Consider the following 18,417-nt stretch of genomic DNA (forward strand, 5'->3'; position numbering starts at 1 on the left):
TCATAATATAACTGTCATCGAAACCTTAAGCGTGCGGACCCTACGGGTTCGAGAATAATGTAGACATGACCGAGACATGTCTCCGGTCAATAACCAATAGCGGGACCTGGATGCCCATATTGGCTCCTACATATTCTACGAAGATCTTTATCGGTCAGACCGCATAACAACATACGTTGTTCCCTTTGTCATCGGTATGTTACTTGCCCGAGATTCGATCGTCGGTATCCAATACCTAGTTCAATCTCGTTACCGGCAAGTCTCTTTACTCGTTCCGTAATACATCATCTCGCAACTAACTCATTAGTTGCATTGCTTGCAAGGCTTAAGTGATGTGCATTACCGAGAGGGCCCAGAGATACCTCTCCGACGATCGGAATGACAAATCCTAATCTCGAAATACGTCAACCCAACATGTACCTTTGAAGACACCTGTAGAGCACCTTTATAATCACCCTGTTACGTTGTGACGTTTGGAAGCACACAAAGTGTTCCTCCGGCACACGGGAGTTACATAATCTCATAGTCATAGGAACATGTATAAGTCATGAAGAAAGCAATAGCAACATACTAAACGATCGGGTGCTAAGCTAATGGAATGGGTCATGTCAATCAGATCATTCATCTAATGATGTGATCCTATTAATCAAATAACAACTCTTTGTCCATGGTTAGGAAACATAACCATCTTTGATTAACGAGCTAGTCAAGTAGAGGCATACTAGTGACAGTCTGTTTGTCTATGTATTCACACATGTATCATGTTTCCGGTTAATACAATTCTAGCATGAATAATAAACATTTATCATGAAATAAGGAAATAAATAATAACTTTATTATTGCCTCTAGGGCATATTTCCTTCAGATGCACACAGTTTTGTATTTCCAGTTGCCTACGGCGTGCTGGAGACAGAGTCTGAGGAGAGCTGGACTTGGTTTTTGCATAATCTGCGCCAGGCTATTGCACATCCCAATGGGTTGGTCATTCATACAGATGCCTGCAAAAGGTTTAGAAGTGGCCGTGGACAATGTGTTCCCTGGAGTAGAGCATAGGGAATGCATGCGTCACCTTGCTGCAAATTTCATGAAGAAATTCAAAGGAAAGGTGTATACTGACAATTTATGGCCAGCATCTTTGACTTGCAGTGTGAGGAAGCACAAATACCACTTGAGACAGTTATACATGAATCCCAAAGTGAAAGAATACTTGGAAACACATCACTCCAAGTTATGGGCCAGAAGCCAATTCAGTGAACTGAGCAAAGTTGACTATGTGCACAATAATCTAGTAGAGTCTTTCAAATCAACATGCAGGAATAGGATAAGGATAGAATACATGCAGAAATTTCATTATCATGCAGGTCCAGTAGGGAACATACAGTAGTATGTGCATGATTACTACTCTGTTGCAAGGTTCAAAGCCACATATGCTTATGCCTTGCCTGCTATGGAGGGAAAACAACAACGGGATATGGTGGACACTGGATTCAAGCTTTGCGCTCCAGTTCTGAAGAGAGCAGCAGGTAGACCAAGGAAGGGTCGAATTAGACCTCGCAGCGAAGGAGCTGGACTTGGAGCGAGGAAGCGTAAGTGCACAAGGTGTGGTGGGTCTGGTCATTTCGGTAAGTATTGTGATAACACAGTACGTAGATCCAGCGTTCGGAGAGAGTTTCGATGAAGGCTTCGATGAAAATGTTGATCAGCAGCCGGTTGCCTCAACAGATGATGAAAATGATGGTCAACAGCCGGTTGCATCGGATGAGGATTTTGACGAGGTTCCAAATGATGATGGTCAACAGCCGCATGATTTTGACGATGATCCAAAATATCCTCCAAATAATGATTCAAGTGAGGCTCCAAATGGTGATCCAAGTGAGGCTCCAAATGGTGATCGTGGTGATCCAAGTGAGGCTCCAAATGGTGATCATGGTGATCCAAGTGAGGCTCCAAATGATGATCCAAGTGAGGCTCCAAATGGTGACCAACCTTCTGTTGTTGTGAGTTCTACTAGGTATGTAAATCTTGCAAGGGTCAAATAGTACTGTACATTTATCACTTGACATGATCTCATTACCATTTATGTTTTGCACAGCTCTATGATAGGTTTGAAGAAGACGCGCAAGGTACCGACAACCAAGAGGAGAAGAGAAGAATCAATGCGCACAAGGTGCACGAGGAGCAAAGTGATGGCAAGAAGCTCAAGGAACAGGCAGAAGCCCCAACGCTGTTTATGAATAATTATGAAACATTATGAATAATGTTGTATTTATGTTGGATGATGTTGGACCTATGTTAGAACTATGTTTGACATGATGTTTAAATCTGTTGGATGATGTTTGCATGAGCAGATGGTTTTTCCTTTTTTTGATTTTTTAGAATTTTGTTTTGCTCATTTGAATTCTGGTCAAACCAAACTTTGACCAACATTTAAACAAGTCTAAAACATCAAAATGAAAAACTAAGCCTGGATCCTTCTTAGTCAATCCAAAATGAAGTTGTGGTGAGGTTTTTTAAATTTCATGAAAAATGTGCTAAAAAGAGGGGTCCAAAGGTAGGGTAAATGGCCTCATTTCTAAGCAAGATTTTTTTCGACCTTGTCTAAATCAGCCAAATAACTTTTCTACACATATATTCTATATATACAAAACTATGTGCGCTGGTTTTTCCATTTTTGATTATTTTAATTTGTTTTGCTCATTTGAATTCTGGTCAAACTTGACTTTGACCAAGATTTAAACAAGTCTAAAACATCAAAATGAAAAACTAAGCCTGGATCCTTCTTAGTCACTCCAAAATGAAGTTGTGGTGAGTTTTTTGAATTTTTCATGTTCATTTCCCCAAAACACTTCTCTTCACTTCATACAAGAGAGTTTGAGATACTCGTGATATCACATAATACACATGAACTTATCGTTTAAATGTATGTAAACCTTGTTTATCAACTTAAATCGTTAGTATATGACATAAGAAGACTATGTGCGCAGGTTTTTTATTTTTATGATTTTTATTTAATTTATTATACTCATTTGAAATCTGGTCAAACATAGCTTTGACTGCTCCAAACCCCTCCCAAACCCCGCTAACCCTAGCGCTGAACAAGGACCGTCCGTCTAACCCTAGCGGCGATCAAGGGCCGTCGATCTAACCGTTCTAGAAGGAATCTGCGGGGAGGAGGGGGCGATCCGCGAGATTCAATCTGATTGGCTGGGAGATTGTTTTTTTAACAAATACCGGGCGCGCTGGATGGACCGTTGGGCTGTCTCGTTGTCTGGGCCTGAGACCGCAGTAAATAGCCCGTCTCAGCCTTTCCAGGCTTTGCATGCATGGGAGGTGGTGACGTGGGTTTGCATGCGCGGGAGGCAGACGTGCATGCATGCGAGCGAGGCGAGCGAGGCGAGCTAGGTGGCCATGCACGTATTGATTCAGAGTTAGGCATTACGGCAGTGGTTCAGGGCAGCGAGTCAGATGCACGGGCCCGGTCAAAGAGCTATGCAGTGATTCAGATGCAAGCACGCGCCCCATGCATCGTTTTCGTGCAAAATGAAAGAGTGCAAAACGTAACGGATACACACGCATCCGGATTCACACATGCACCGTTCTCATCCTTTCTCTCTTCCTCTCCCACCCATAGGCCTATACATGGGGTGCCTCTCTTCCTCTCCCACCCACAAGCCAGATCCGATCCATTCTCTCCAACTTCAAACACCCAAGCGACCAAGCCCTCCCCAAGCGAAACCAAGTGAAGATGCAGTTCAACGGGCCGATCTTCAACCGTCCGCCTATCATGCCGGAGCTGCACTACCCACCGGGCATGCTCGTGGAGAGGGAGCTCCGTGTGTGGGCTATTTCAAGGTGGAGGGGTTCCGTCGAACTCACCCGCACCTTCCTCAGAGCCAGCTATGCCCACCTCCCACGGGGCTTGCCTAGGATGTTCACCCTCAACGAGGTTCGTGACCGCGGCGACACCCTCCTACTACTCACGGTCACCTTCACCAACCCGTTTGACACGCGCGAGCTCCTCGGCCAAGTCTTTTGGTGCGGCTGCGAGGCCATCTTCTTCACCGTGTACAACATCTACACCAACTACGAGAGCATCTTCCCCACTCCAGGCCAGATGCACTGCCTTCCCTATGACGAGGAGGAGGAGGTGTGAAATTGAAGACGGTGTTGAAGGGGTGCTCGGCCAAGGTTGAAGAAGGAGGTCAAGATGAAGATGTTCAAGCCCGGAGTCAAGCTCGTCATGTTTCGTTTTTATTTTGTTGCTTTTCTATGTCGTGTTATGTCGTGTCATGTTTCGTCATGTGTCCGTGAACTTATTATTATTGCTTAATGTAAGGGTACGGTGTGTTGCATCTTATCTAAGTTATTAGGGTTTATTATGTGTGTTAAAAATGTCTATGCCCAAACATATCATTTCTTCCCTAAACCAAGTCATGAAGTTCGAGAACTTGTGGTTTTCATTAATGAAAATCGAAGGGGGTGACAAGCCCTCTCTTTCATTCAAAAAAAACAAGTCATGAACTAACATGCAAATTTATTCCCGTTATATCCTAAACCAAGTGTCACTCTAACCAAAATCATGTGGCAGTGCAAACATACGTTTTCAACCTTCCAACCCTCCAAAATTTCAGTGCAAAACAAAGGAAAACCACTCTCACGCATGTGCAAACATTCACGGTCTCACTATGTATACCTTCCTTCCCTACGCATGTCAAAGTCTTTCCATCTGTCCTAGCGGTTACCAGCGCAGCCCTAAACGCCACAAACTCACGCGGTCCTGGGTTCGAGTCCCCAGCCGCACCAATTTTTTGTGCATTTTCCACCATTCATTTTTTAGACAAATTATTTTTTTCTCAATGTAATGCCCTTAAAAATGTTCATTTATTTTGGCACCAGGTGCAAACCTCTACCAGAGCTGAGGCACATTTTCCATGACATTTTGGTCTTTGATTTAAATCACGGTGTATTTGAATTGGACTAATTAAAATGCTATTAAATATTTAACAGCTCCAAAAAATTTCTAACCTTAATTGTTTGGCTCTGGAATAATTCAATTAGTTTCCACAAAAAGTTTCAGCATGATGATTTACTGCCTAAATTAAATCAGAACAGAAAACAGAAAAACACGCAAGAGAACCCCCGAATGGGCCTAATTGGATGCAGTTGGCCCATTAGTCTAGCCTGCACTTGGCTCTACGCTCTGAATTTGGCCCAAGAGGAACCTTTTTTTTTGACAGAAAGGCAGAGCAGAGAGCTGCATTTCGTTGATCAAAAGTTTCTGAATTCCTCATTTCTTCTCTTTTTTCAACATATTTAAATGTTGGTCACTTCTTCTCTTTTTTTTCAACATTTAAACAACTTTGACCAAGATTTAAACTAGGTGAATTTCTCATACAATTTCAAGCTTACAAATTCCTCCATAATTCATGCCTTTCCATACATTTTCAACATTACAACCAGTGTGATTACCATACCTACAAATGCCTAAAAGTATTTGCAAATGAGTATTGGTAGTGCTTGATCTTCAAGCTTCCTAACCTTCTTCTTCAACGTACTAAGCTCAACAGCTAGCTCTCTGTCAGTGCATGCTTCGCCCTCCATCTCTTCTTCCGGAGCTCGTGCTGCGGCCACTGCCGTTCGTGGCAGCATGCACAACCATTCTTCATGCTCTTCTTGCAGTTCATTCATCAGAGTCTTGGCCAGAGCATCGACCCAAAGAAAGAAGCATGTCACCTGCATGAACACCAAACAGATCAACCCATTCCTCAAAGATCCCGACCACGAAAATGGTGCAATTGCCCCGATTCTGACCCCATTCTCGCTGCACATGTAGAACGGACGATTCTGGTTCCTCAGTGTGTGAGAAACCCTCCGAACAACGCCCGCCCGGCACCGCGGACAGACAAAGACAGGCATGTCCACACGCGCCCGGCTCTGCATCCGCGAGGTGGCGCGGGAGCTTGAGGAAGACATGGAGCTCAGAGCCGAAGGGGATCTCAACGCCGCCGCGCCCTCCACAGCTAGCTTCCCACCGCCGCGCCCTCCATAGCTAGCTTCCCACCGGCGTGCTCTCTCTCTCGCCGTGGTCACCGTCGTGCTCTCTGTCTCCTTGGTCACCGCCGTTGTGTGTCGCCCGCTTATATAGCACACCCGCAACGGCTCTCAGCTCAACGACTCTCTGTTGGGTCCCACAAGCCACGCATGCAACAGTCTGAATAGAATTGGCCGTCTCTGCCGCCTGGTCCCACCTATAAGGGCCGAGTCAAAACGTTGACCTGACAGAGAGTTCACGGAACGAGTCGGTGCGCACGGACTACGGGCAAAACTGAGCACAATTCGCATCTGAGGGCAAAACTGAGCACACGGACACCACTGAGGGCAAAAGGATAATTAACCCTAAATATTAACTAGACGACATATGGAGAAGTGTATGGTTATATACGTACACTGCAGGTATTAATAAGACCAATCAATGCTGGTCTTTTATCTATACTGACAGAATATAACTGCCTCTAATTTCTACACTTGTCTCCTCTCTAAAAACAACCAAAGGAATTAGGTATATGGTACACAGCAAGAAATGATTATTCTGTCTGATGAATACATTTTTCTATCAGTGTTTAGAGTTGTTCTCAGCAGAACCATCTGTATTTACAGGATACAACCATCTTTTACACTACTCGGGGGAGGGGGGACACATACATGATTATACAACTATCACAGCAAAACCTATCTTCCAACAGCCAATTGCATCGAATCGTCCATGATCATGTCTGAGTCGCAACGCTCGACGTCCTCGCCGAGGAGTCGGCACTTCTCAGCGATGAAAAGCTTGCCCTTGGGCACAGTTTCTCCATGGACCCATTGGGTGGCCCGTCCACCAGGCAGCTTGATCTCGTAAAGCTTTGGCCACAATTTTCTGGTCACTGTGAGCAGAGCCAAATGAACTATTAATGTTTAATCACATGGCGATGTGAACTAGATTATTGACTCTAGTGCAAGTGGGAGACTAAAGGAAATATGCCCTAGAGGCAATAATAAAGTTGTTATTTTATATTTCCTTATATCATGATAAATGTTTATTATTCATGCTAGAATTGTATTAACTGGAAACTTGATACATGTGTGAATACATAGACAAAACACCGTGTCCCTAGTAAGCCTCTACTAGACTAGCTCGTTAATCAAAGATGGTTAATTTTCCTAACCATAAGACATGTGTTGTCCTTTGATGAACGGGATCACATTTAGGAGAATGATGTGAACAAGACCCATCCGTTAGCTTAGCATGTTGATCGTTTAGTTTTATTGCTATTGCTTTCTTCATGTCAAATACATATTCCTTCCACTATGAGATTATGCAACTCCCGGATACCGGAGGAATACCTTGTGTGCTATCAAACGTCACAACGTAAATGGTTGATTATAAAAATGCTCTACAGGTATCTCCGAAGGTGTTTGTTGGGTTTGCATAGATCGAGATTAGGATTTGTCACTCCGAGTATCGGAGAGGTATCTCTGGGTCCTCTCGGTAATGCACATCATAATAAGCCTTGCAAGCAATGTGACTAATGAGTTAGTTGTGAGATGATGCATTATTAAACGAGTAAAGATACTTGCCGGTAACGAGATTGAACTAGGTATGAGGATACCGACGATCGAATCTCGGACAAGTAACCTACAGATGACAAAGGGAATAACGTATGTTGTCATAACGGTTCGATCGATAAAGATCTTCGTAGAATATGTGGGAGCCAATATGAGCATCCAGGTTCCGCTATTGGTTATTGACCGAAGAGGTGTCTCGCTCATGTCTACATAGTTCTCGAACCCGTAGGGTCCGCACGCTTAACGTTCGATGACAATTTGTATTATGAGTTATGTGTTTTGGTGACCGAAGATTGTTCGGAGTCCCGGATGAGATCACGTACATGACAAGGAGTCTCGAAATGGTCGAGAGATAAAGATTGATATATTGGACGATAGTATTCGGACACCGAAATGGTTCCGGAATGTTTCGGATGTTTATCAGAGTACCGGGAGGTTACTGGAACCCCCAGGAGAAGTAATGGGCCACATGGGCCATAGGGGAGAGGCAAGGCAGCCCGCAAGGGGTGCCCCCCCCCCCACACACATGGGGAGTCCGAATTGGACAAGGGAGGGGGCGCGGCCCCCTTCCCTTCTCCCTCTCCCTCTCCCTCTCCTTTTCCCCTTTCCCCCTCCTATAAAAGGAAGGGAGGGGCAAATAGGACTTGGAGTCCTCGCTAGTAGGACTCCTCCCCACTATGGGGCGTGCCTAGGCCGGCCTCATCCCCTCTCCTCCTTTATATACGGGGGCGGGGGGGGGGGGGGCCACCTCCATCAATTGTTTCTTAGCCATGTGCGGAGCCCCCCTCCACCGTTTACTCCTTCGGTCATATTGTCGTAGTGCTTAGGCGAAGCCCTGTGCGAATCACTTCACCATCACCACGCCGTCGTGCTGACGAAAATCTCCCTCAACACTTGGCTGGATCAAGAGTTCGAGGGACGTCATCGAGCTAAACGTGTGCAGAACTCAGAGGTGCCGTACGTTCGGTGCTTGATCGGTTGGATCGAGAAGACGTTCGACTACATCAACCGCGTTAAGCTAACGCTTCCACTTTCGGTCTATGAAGGTACGTGGACACACTCTCCCCCTCTCGTTGCTATGCATCTCCTAGATAGATCTTGCATAATTGTAGGAATTTTTTTTGAAATTGCATGCTACGTTCCCCAACAATATATGCCCATGAGGCTCAAGCAATAAACAATCAATTCTGTTGTAGAGTGAAAGTAAAAGAGACAAGGGAAGAGTCCAAATGATTCACTAGTTTTATGGCAATGTGGGGGACCCACTTATATACATAGTGAAGGAGTGTGTTAGGGAGACATCTTTTCCCCAACAGACACCTCCTGAAAGACATCTCTTCCATACAATTGATCATTATGTTTTATTTCTCAACAAATTCCACCAATTTCCTCTCATTTTCCTCTATAGTTTACAATAAAATTATAATTGATAATTTGTTGTGGGAAAAGATAACGCCCACACGTGTGGGCGTTTGTATCTCGCCCACACACATGGATCAACATCTGTTTGTGTTTGCACGAATCTTGGCATGTTTTGCCAGATTTTTTATGCCACTTAGGACTCGGCTGGTGTGTGGGCATTCATCCGGTCGCCCACACGGAGGGGCTGATGTGTGGGCATTTAGCAGTTCGCCCACACGCCAGTTTTCACGTACGCAGAGGGGCTGGTGTGTGGGCGTCTATCAGTTCGCCCACATGCTTGTCTCCTCTCCCACACTCAAAGCTGACAGTTGCCATGTGTTTTGCACGGTACATGGCAACTGTCCCAGTGTGCTTCTAAGCAAATGACAACTCAAGAGCGACGATGGCACGCTCGAGCTCGCCTGCTCCCGGTATAGGTACCAATCGGACAGCGACACGTTCAACAGTGCATTGAATGAGATCGTACAGATAGAAACGGATATGCCCTGTTCAACAGTGTCATATGGCGACGGCTCTGTGTAATATAACGCTGGGTGGACGGTCCATCGTGCATGTATTCCGTTGGTACAGGTCTCGTATGGCGGTACATAACAATTGTCGTCAGCCGCGGTCCGGCGCGCAAACGGCGTGTTCCTAAGAAAAATCCTATTCTTACGTGAAGCTTCTAAGAAATTTGTACGCACTAATGCATTTCGGCCAGTAATACTTCCCTGATTCTAGCTAACCGCCACAGGATGAACTAGTACGTAATTTCTTTTTGTAGACCCTGTACTTAGAAATAGTATTGGTCTGTTTTTTTTTTAAGGATCAACATTTTGTCTGTTGCTAACGGATAAAGAGTAGAGAGTTCCTAAGAACTAACTAACCATGCCTAAGAAAAGGAAGGTAGAGCCAATTGCTAATTAATCTCTATTACTGATCATTTTATTGCCACATGTACCCAAGATATGTACCTATAATTTGGTATTTTGGTGACATGCTTTTTTCAATGGACTAATAGATTGTATGACACTGTCCGCATTGGAAATGTTGAAGTTCTACATGGTCTATAATATTCAAATTATTTCAGCTGTTGCCGTAGTTGGATATTTAAACAATCTAAGGCTATAATTTGCCGAAAGATTAGTAGAAACAGTACCCTTTTGAGCTCGAACTCAAATATGCCCGCATGAACAGTAAAAATTCAAAAAAATCTAACAATTCCAAAAAAAAATCTGATGAACTTTGGCAAATTTTCGAAGTGCTTGCAAATTTTTATCATGGTAACAATCATGGAAGGCGTGACAAAAAAACAAAATCAGTGCTCCTAAACGCTTTCAAAGTAGCATTTTCAGAGCATCGTTTCGTCACGCCTTCCTCAAATGTGATCTCATGATGAAAATTTGCAAGCACTTCAAAAATTTGTCAAAGTTCATCGGAATGTTTTTGAATATTTCTTAATTTTTTTCTGATATTACTGTTCTTGCAGGGTCATTTGAGCTCGAGCTCAAATACTCCTTGTCCTATAATTACACAATTAATCATGTTTTAATGGATTTTTGCATTACAAGATGTGGAATAGTTAATCGATAGAGTTTCTATTCGATCGGCGACGGGACGGGACGGGACGGGGACGAGCTCGCAAGGACGTGTTGGATGATGTATTGAATGCCGTCGTATAGAGCAGGAGGTTGGTACGTAGGGTCAAACATTCGCATACGGTGCCTGCGCCGTTTGATATCGATGTCATCACGGCACACCGCGCCTTCTCGTGCAATCATAGTTAATTAAGCAAAAAAAATCTTTGATTGATTCCTTTCTGAATCCCACAGGTCTGTGTTGGGCATGAACCTCTTGAACGTCCACCCTGTGTCGCGAATACAAAATTTCTTCACGGCAAAATCAAGAAATGTCCGCGAATTCAAAATATGTGCAAGTATTCTTGAAAAAATTTCAACTATTGAAAAAAATGTTCGTGAATACAAAAATAATGTTTGCGGATTCAAAATATGTTAAAGGATTCTTGAAAAAATCAAGTATTCAAAACAAATATTCATGAATTTGACTATTGTTCCAAAATTCAGAAATGTTCGCGAATAAAAAACTTGTTTGTAGTAAATTAAAAAAATGTTCACAGATTCGGAAGATAGCGCAAAGCCTAGCCTCCCCCGCTTCCCTTTCCTTCTTCGCCGCCGCCAAAGGCCAGCACCAGGCAAGCCCAGGACACAGCCAATGAAGGCGGCGACAGGGAGCTTGCTGTCGAGCTCGATGGTGGGTGCCTGGATCGGATCCACCTGGCCGTTCGGAGGAGCTCCGCGCCTCCACGTGGGTCAACGTGTGTGGGGATCCGGGGTGAGCTCCTGGATCGGATATGGCCGTTCTGTCCGATCCTTCCGGCCGTTCGGGACACTGCAGGTGCCCCGCGATCGGTTTCGCACGAAGGTGCCTGATATGGATCAGGACGCCTACCTGAGGCATTGCAAATGGTGCCGCGATCGGTTTTGCACGAAGTTTGGAGAGGTGTTGTACGAGGCAGGGTGATACAAGTTGAAGAGGAGAAAGGCGTAAAATACCTGAGGCATTGCAAATGGTGCCGCGTGGTGTATGAGGTTTAGGTGCGTGATGGAGGATCAGAGTTTGGTTGCAAGTGCGACAATTTCGAGCATTCTGTGTTGCTGTGCTGCTATGATGTGAGGGTACGACAATCACGACATGTGGTTTTGCCCTAAAAGTTGCATGCCATTCGGTGCATAGCTGATTGTGATACTGGCTGGTCGGGTCCTTGACTTGCTGCTGAATAACCTAGTTGTAATGCTGCTACTTGGTCTTCACTTTAGTTTACTGTGGGTAGAACAGTTGCAGTTGCAGCAATCCTAACGTGTTGAGTAGGGTATAATGATTTGTAGAGAATTGCTGTATCAAATTTTCATGTGTGGTGTGAGAACTGAATTTGTGTAACTATAGGATTCTGCTAGCTGAATAAACGTGTAACTTCAAGAAGCATAGTATGTCTAGTGGCGATGTGCGGGAACAGGGTTCCAAAATGATTTTGCAGACCGGCCAAACAGTCCAAGTGCAACCCACGTCAAACTGGGCACGAGTACAGAACGCAACTCCCGTTACTAGACGGCCATGCAAACGACGTTAGTACATTAAAAGCAGAATAGTTCTCCACCCGTTAGTACATTAAAAGCAACTTGGTCCAACAACCGATGCTGTGTCAGACTTCAAAGATGTTCAACGGCGCACGATAACGTGCCCAGGCGAGGACGAGCACTTTGAATTTTCGATCACAACTCTCTCTTTTACCCGAACATGTTATTTTGCCATGTCTTTTTGTAGTGTTACATGGCAACTGCCTAGTTTTAGCAGGTGGCAACTCCTAAAGTTTTTCAAATCATGGCAACTGCAGTAGACCAGACCATACATGGCAACAGCTGCAGTTGTCCAAAAATGGCATCTGGCACTTGACCTGAGATGGCAACTGCAGTTGAGCAACCATGGCAACTGTAGTTCAGCAACATGGTAACTGCAGGTAAACGAACATGAAAGAAGGTCTGGACCATGGCAACTACGGGGACGCGTGGTGACTTTCACGCGGGGCATGCGGGACCGTGAGGTAGGAGAACGGACGTACGGGCATGTGGGCGTTATCTATTTTGCCCACATGTAGGCGTGTTGGAGGAACCGCGAGGCAAAAGACCGGGCGTGTGTGCATTACTTGTTTTGCCCACACGTATACGTGTGGGCTGGTTCTCTTAGATACCACACGAAATGTGTGGCCAGACCCCTTAACGCCCACACGTGTGGGCGTTATCGGGACCCTTTGTTGTAGTAGGGAGATGATTTGATATACAGATATTCGCTGCTTGAAATCCGACATCCAAACTAAAGAAATCACTAGTTGAGGAGTACTTGTTACAAAGATCACTCCCACTTTCCCAGGTTGCGACAAGTGGCGTACTGCATGTGCGCCACTTGTCACAACCTGGGAGTTTACCCTTTTCTCGTACATTCGTTTATTCAAAATGTTTTATCTCTTAAACCGTGCGTCCAAATCTCGAACCGTTTTCACCGTTGTATTTCTCGAGTCGAGATCTTCAAAACTAGATCCTATATTGATAGGTTTTGACAAACTTTTTTCACAAAAAAAACCGGACGAAAAAACCCAGACGAAAACACCGAACTAGGAGCACGGTTTTTTCCCTTTTCGAAAGAGGCACGTCTGTGACTCTTGCAAAATCACAACCGTGCTTCTCGCAGAAGCAAAACCATGCCTCTCGTGAAAGGAAAAATAAAAGAAAACACGTTTTCTTTTTCGTTTCCAAGGAGGGCACGGCCGTGCCTCTCGCGAAAGCACAACCATACCTCTCGCTGAAGCAAAATTGTGCCTCTCGCGAAAAGAAAAAAACAGAAACAGGTTTTTTAGCCGTTTCCGAGAGGCACGGCCGTACCTCTCGTCAAAGCACAACCGAGCCTCTCGTGGAAGCAAAACCGTGCCTCACTTGGAAGGAAAAAATAATAAAAAACACGTTTGTTTCCGAGAAGCACGTCCATGCCTCTCTCGGAAGCAAAACCGTGCCTCTCGTGAAAGAAAAAAAATAGAAAATGTGTGTTTTTTTCGTTTTCGAGAGGCACGGCCGTGACTCTCGCGAAAGTAAAACCGTGCCTCTCGCGAAAGCAAAATCGTGACTCTCGTGAAAGAAAAAAAATAAAACGCATTTTTTTGCACAAAAAAAAGTTTCATTTTTTTATCCCAAGGAAGACCGGTGAAAAACCGGAACGTTGAAAAACCCGGGAAAAAAACCATTTAAAAGCCGAAAACGCGTGCAGAAAAATAGAAAAAAAAACAAAATCCTTTGTGTGTGATGTAAGTGGGCTGCTGTCTCAGATGGAGTAACAAAAATCCAAAACATTAAAGGAATGATAATTTCAAAATGTGGTACGGGTCATGCATAAGACTTCCCCATTTGCATTCAACCTGAGCATCACTATGTTTACGCCCGAGTGGTAGCCACCGAGCAGCCACATCGTCTCGGCATTGTTGGCGCTCCTCCTCTCATCTTCTTGCCCATCGGGGCGAGGCGGTGACATGTCCGAGTGGTAGCGGCCGAGCAGCCACATCGCCCCTACGCCCGGTATCGCTAGCGGTCCTCCTTTTTCATCTTCTTGCCCCCGCTACGAAGCGGTGGCTAGGGTTTTGGTAGGGAGTAGAGTGAGTGACGGGGGGGGGGGGGGGATTAAGAAGGGGGGCGGGGTCGACCCCTACTCCGGCCCTCAATTTTGGGTCGGTCTGTCGATTCCGGACGTCTAGACATGTCTGATTTAAAATAGGCATCCGCTTTTAAGGTTTAAAAGTGTCCGGACAGTCCGGTTGGGACATTTGACGTGGGAATGAGGGTTCAAGTTGTAGATTCCGCTTGCATGTGAACGACATGCATTCATTATGACTTGACGAGTGCTAGCTGTTTGCAGGGGACAGATGCTTGGCTGGTTGAGTGGTGTGATTCTGGGACAATTCAGACATCTTGGTGGTCTTTGGCAGTTGGCATGTACCATGTAGTATGAATTTGTTACTGGGCTAGGGTACTTGACGGCTTGACCTGTCTAGCTAGAGCAGTAAGCGGTCTTCCCTTTTTTCCTTGTGTTGGAGCTGTAAAAATTAATCAGATACAAAATGTATGTATTATTAGAGTGCACAATTGTCTAAAGTGGTATGATTGGAGCGTACAACTTTCACGACCGACGCAACGCGAAGCTCACAGGCAATTGTGGAGATGCCATGCTAGCTCATGATGTGTCAGAGAGAGAGAAGACGACCGACCGGGCACACACGGCATGTCAATTCATCTCTGGCCTGGCGCCCAGATGAACATGCATGGTGTCCACATGGTCATGTGTGCTAATTAACCCAGCCGCGTCAGATGATGCACGTCTTCGGTCTTCGGTCAAATGTGAGCACTGCTAAAGAATCTGAGGAAATACTCATCAATTGCTCAAAGACCGCTGAGCAACGAAGTACTCCGTCTGTCCCAAATTACTCATCGTTTAAATGGATAGTTTTTTCTTTTTTTTTCAAAAAAGAGGTTATCCCCTGGCCTCTGCATCAGAACGATGCATACAGCCATATTATTGATAAACAAAAGGTTTAAAAAAAGTCTTCAATTTTAAAAAAGAAAAAAGCTCACAAAGAGCATAAACAAAATAACAGGATGGCCACAACCGGCAGGCAAAAAATAAGATAAGAAACAGACACCTATCCTATTACATGACCGTCGTCCAAACCGGTTGAAGATAGCCCGTGCTACCGTCTCCCATCGGATAGATCCAGTAACCATACGCTCTCTGCCTTCCGGCGAAGTGAGTAGCGACCACATACGGATCAGTGCAGTGGCCCGGAAAATAACCTGCAACAAATGAATATTTGTTGTTCTGTTAACAACCAAATCGTTTTTGCAGTTCCAAACTGCCCATAGTAAAGCACATACTTCTACACGGATATGTCTCGTTGTTTTTGAATCTATCCCATCTAGCCACGTCCCAAATAACGTGTTGATGGTATTCGGAAGAGTAATATTAAATACTATGTGGACCGACCGCCGCAATTTTTTTGCCAATGGGCAGTCAAGAAAGAGGTGTTTGATGGATTCATCACGATCACAGAAGCTACATCTTGTAGATCATGTCCAGTTGTGTTTTGCCAAATTATTTTTAGTTAGAATGACTTGTTTATGGACAAACCACATATACACTTTAATTTTTAAAGGCACTTTGACTTTTCAAACATGTTTCGACCGAGGAATAGAGCTAGAGTTGATAACATCCAAATACATGGATTGAACCGAAAAATCTCCATTCTTAGTTAGTTTCTAGCGCAACTGATCGAGTTGTTGAGATAGGTGAACATCCATCAATCTTCTCACAAGATGAGCCAAGCTTCCCAACGGTTTCCCGCTAACGTCCTCCTGAATTGAATATTAAGAGGATTGGACTGTAATACTGTTGCAACATAAGCGTCTCTTCGCTGAACAATATTATAGAGAGAAGGATACTGAAGTGCAAAGGGCGTCTCCCCTAGCCATGTATCCTCCCAGAATCTCATGGTAATACCATTTTCAACTACAAATTTTGTCCTGTTGAAAAAGACTGATTTCACTCTCATCAGTCCTTTCCAAAAAAGCGAATCAGTCGGCCTTACCGTCACCTGGGATAAGGTTTTGGATTGAAGGTACTTATTACGAAGAATCTGGGCCCATGTGGCATCCGTCTTGCTGAGAAGACATCTATCTTCACCTCTAAATTTTCAATGCCGAGACCCCCTTGGTCTTTCGGCCTACAAATGATATCCCATTTAGCGAGTCGGTACTTTCGTTTTAATTCATTGCTCTGCCAGAAGAAGCGCGATCAATAGAAATCTAGCTTTTTCTGGACTCCAACTAATACCTCAAAAAAGGACAAGAGAAACATAGGCATATTCGTGAGTACCGAATTAATGAGAATTAGTCGGCCTCCATATGACATAAGCTTGCCCTTCTAGCAGCTTAGTTTTTTTTCAAATCGATCCTCAATGCACTTCCATTCTTTGTTGGAAAGCTTGCGATGGTGGATTGACATACCCAAATACGTGAAAGATAAAGACCCCAATTCACACCCGAACAATTGTTTGTAAGCTTCTTGTTCGTCTTTAGCTCTTCCAAAACAGAACAATTCACTTTTATGAAACTTAATCTTTAACCCCGACAGTTGTTCGAACAAGCATAACACAAGCTTCATGTTTCTTACTTTTGCCAAATCATGATCCATGAAGATAATAGTATCATCAGCGTACTGTAGGATAGACACTCCTCCGTCAACTAAATGCGGAACGAGGCCACCTACCTGGCCATCATCCTTAGCCCTTCCTATTTGGATTGTCAACATGTTGACCACTATGTTGAACAGAACCGGTGACATCGGGTCTCCTTGCCTCAGACCCTTGTGTGTCTGGAAGTAATGACCTATGCCATCATTCACTTTGATTCCAACACTCCCTTTTTGCATGAAAGAATCTACCTGGATTCTTCAGGACTGATCGAATCTGCTGAAGAAATGGCCATTTTACCTTATCGTATGCTTTCTCAAAATCCACTTTGAAAACCATCCCATCTAGTTTTTTCATGTGGATTTCATGAAGCGTTTCAAGTAGGACCACAACCCCTTTTGGGATGTTTCTGTCCGACATGAAAGGATTTCATGGGATTGACATGATTTGATGGCCGAGATTAATCGGATCTGCCCATTTGGGTCTTTTTATATTGGTATAGATAAATTCGGTCAAAGTTTACGATGTTTGACTTCAGGTAAACCTTATATGCGAACTAAAAAGGACCGGAGGCAGTATTTATCTATGGACAAATACATTTTTTACCATGCAAGTTGAAAAACTACGGATAACTGAAAGAACTTGCATATGTTTCTACATATAAAAATGGCCCATCTATTCTTTGTGTGTGATGTAACTGGGCTGCTGTCTCAGATGGAGTAACAAAAATCAGCTTCCTGTTAGAGTCAAAAACATTAAAGGAATGATAATTTCAAAATGAGGTACGGGTCTTGCAGAAGACTTCTCCATTTGCATTTAACCCTGAGCATCATCAGATTTACGTCCGAGCGGTAGCCATTGAGCAGCCACATTGCCTGGGCATTGCTGGCGCTCTTCCTTTTTCATCTTCTTGCCCATCGCTACGAAGCGGTTGCTAGGGTTTTGTAGGGAGTAGAGTGAGTGACAGGGGAGGGGGCTGGGTCGACCCCTACTCAGGCCCTCAATTTTGGCTCGGTCTTTTGATTCCGGACGTCTAGACATGACCGATTTAAAATAGGCATCCACGTTCAAGGTTTAAAAGTGTTCGGACAGTCCGGTTGGGACATTTGACGTGGAAATGAGGGTTCAAGTTGTAGATTCCGCTTGCATGTGAACGACATGCATTCATTATGACTTGACGAGTGCTAGCTGTTTGCAGTGTACAAATGCTTGGCTGGTTAAGTGGTGTGATTCCGGGACAAGTCAGTCGTCTTGGCGGTCTTTGGTAGTTGGCATGTACTCTCTTCGTCTCAAAATAAGTGACTCAATTTTGTATTAACTTTATACTAAAACTAGTACAAAATTAAGTCATTTTTTTACTAAAGTTAGTACAAAGTTGAGTCACTTATTTTGGGATGAAAGGAGTACTAGGTAGTATGAATTTGTTGCTGGGCTAGGGTACTTGACGGCTTGACCTGTGTAGCTAGAGTAGTAGGTGGTCTTCCTTGTTTCTACACGATGGAGCTGTAAAAATCAGTTACAATATGTGTGTATGATTGGAGTCCACAATTGATTGTGCATACAATTGTCTAAAGTGGTATGATTGGAGCGTACAACTTTCACGACCG

At 44.3% G+C, this 18,417-nt stretch overlaps 1 protein-coding gene across 1 annotated transcript in view; it reads left to right on the plus strand.

The window, feature by feature from the left end:
* LOC125524019 (disease resistance protein Pik-2-like) overlaps nt 1–18,417 on the plus strand; it is an 88,048-nt gene that overhangs the window by 48,330 nt on the left and 21,301 nt on the right. The gene's annotated exons all lie outside the window — the stretch shown is intronic.

The sequence above is a fragment of the Triticum urartu genome, chromosome 7 (assembly GCF_003073215.2).
Source record: "Triticum urartu cultivar G1812 chromosome 7, Tu2.1, whole genome shotgun sequence".
Lineage (NCBI taxonomy): Eukaryota > Viridiplantae > Streptophyta > Magnoliopsida > Poales > Poaceae > Triticum > Triticum urartu.